Consider the following 2,352-nt stretch of genomic DNA (forward strand, 5'->3'; position numbering starts at 1 on the left):
AGGTCAATTGTGAAATAAGAAGAACTTTCCGTACAAACGTCTTGGTTTTCACAAATACTCACTTAGTGTTCAGTTCTGGATATATGTTTGTTTGTGTTCAATTCTGGTTTCTGGAATTTGGATATATGTCTTTCCCTAAAAATCTTTCATGATTTTTTTTTTTTTTTAATTTGACTCTGGTGGAAATGCTTTGTACTTTTGTAGATGGTGGTCTTCTGGAAAGTGAAACGCATAAGTGGTGGCGAGTTCTCGTAGAGATTCAACTAAGAGGTATCAACACAAATGCCATCTATCGTGCTTTTCATTTTGAATCTTTAAAAGTTTGAACTTTGATCGTTTGATGACAAAGTTTTTCTTAACAATGAAAACTTTTTAAAGTTCTTTGGATATCAAATTTGAACTTCGGATATATGTGTTGTATGCTTTTAATTTATGATTTGTTTTGTGTGTTTGTGTTATGTAGTTATGCTAAAATTATTGTGGATTCGAGTACTCTGGTTAAATTTTGGCTATTATAAACTGTATCGAGCATTTTTTTTTTTTGGTTTTGGGTAAAAAAAAACCGATTAGAATGATATCTGAAATAGTTCGGATATTTTCTGTAAAATTTAAGAACCAACATATCCAATCCTGAAATGAGTGGATCCGAACCGATACTGAACTGAACATCAATCAGATCCTATATGGATAAAAACTTCCTCTACCCAAAAAACCAGATTCGATCGGTTCTTACCCAAAACCAAACTGAATACCCGGAAACCCAGACCTAATTCTACGATGAGTGCCTTACTCTGTGTTTGCCACTCGATTTGCTCGGTGCAGAAACCATTTCCAGGAACAAGACTTACATTAGAATCTCTATCTATCAAGCATTGTAATTTTTTTTTAAATAAAATTTTATATTTATTTCAAAAAATCATATTTTATGAGCTAAATTGCTGAGAATCCATATCCCATTAACACTAGATTTAACAGAATCATATAATCATTAAAATCCAAATTTTTTGAATAACAATAAATTTTGATTAGATTTTAAAAGTTATTAAAACAATAATAATGGATTTAGAAAGAATATTATAATCTATAAACGAAGAACAGTGAAATTTATTAAAAATATAAAAAATTTACAAAGTAATAACAATAGAATCTTAAACTGTAAAAATCTTCAGAAATCAAACTCTCTTTCCCAACCAATTATTTTACTGGATAGAAATATTTTGTGGTTATATTGCAGAGTATTTTTTTTTGTTAGCAAAAAAATACAAGTGGCAGGTTTTTGACAAAAAAAAATCCAGTGTTATTTGAAAATTAATCTGCAATCAGCAATTTAATAGTTAGAAAATCTTGTAGATTAATTAAAGGTAATGAATCTAAAAATGATGATGTGACATCACAAAGTTATTAAACAAAATAAATTAGTTAACATGTTATTAGGAATGTAATTTTAATTTTAACCCCACACTTTCTTCTTCTTTTTTTTTCTAATTCAGTATAATTATCTTTTCTTAATCACTGTTGAGTATATATATTAACAAAGTTGATATAAGAATATATTCATCACGAGGTTAAGAAAAAAACGTATAAGCAAGGAGCACAGAATTTTTTTGAAATCAAATTTGAGTTATGAGGTCTTCTACTTTGCTTGTAGTTTCTTGTGTGCTCATGTTCTTCATTAGTAATCATGCTAAAGGTACTATATAGTTCTGTATCTAGTCTGATTGCTTACTAGCTCAATACAAAAATGTTCGCCGTTATTAATGACAAAAATTGTTCACTGTAAATAGAAAATAGCTTATAACTTGTTATGCTATCAATTGTTTCTCTAAACGTTTAGTCCACAGTTTAACATTTTGTGGTTTGTATAATGCAGTTGTGGCGGAAGAGCATAAGCGTGAAATTACTAAATGGTTTGCTGGAGTTTGTGGTCCTAACGGAAGCAAGACTTGCGCAGACGCCATGAAAGAGTCCCAATACTATCCTCGTTGCGATTGTAGAGATGACCATTTTCCAACTGGACATTACTGCATGTGTTTTTATAGTTATTATCCTTGATAAGATTTACTAAATCTCTATTACCAAAAGCAATTAATTAATAAAACTTAAGCATTGATACGGATGGTCCGTCTAACATCTTATCATATAAACTAAATGGGATATCCGGTTTGCTCAGCTAATTTTAATTTTTGCCCCAACCATGTAATATGTTACCTAACCCATGTATGTGTGTATACATAGATGAAAAACTTCCAAACAGAAACTACCTTACATCCAGCCAGCTAACTATCAGTTTATGAGATCCCCTTTGAAAGAACCATTAAACCCAATTATAAACTTATCAAACACGACGAACGA

At 30.1% G+C, this 2,352-nt stretch overlaps 1 long non-coding RNA gene across 1 annotated transcript; it reads left to right on the forward strand.

The window, feature by feature from the left end:
* Positions 1–1,552: 1,552 nt before the first annotated feature.
* On the forward strand, positions 1,553–2,093 carry LOC112081840. The gene is made up of 2 exons (XR_002896734.1): positions 1,553–1,690; positions 1,871–2,093. It is a non-coding gene; the product is annotated as an uncharacterized LOC112081840 (long non-coding RNA).
* The last annotated feature ends 259 nt before the right edge of the window (positions 2,094–2,352 follow it).

Source organism: Eutrema salsugineum, unplaced genomic scaffold (assembly GCF_000478725.1).
Source record: "Eutrema salsugineum unplaced genomic scaffold, Eutsalg1_0 scaffold_1, whole genome shotgun sequence".
Classification (NCBI taxonomy): domain Eukaryota; kingdom Viridiplantae; phylum Streptophyta; class Magnoliopsida; order Brassicales; family Brassicaceae; genus Eutrema; species Eutrema salsugineum.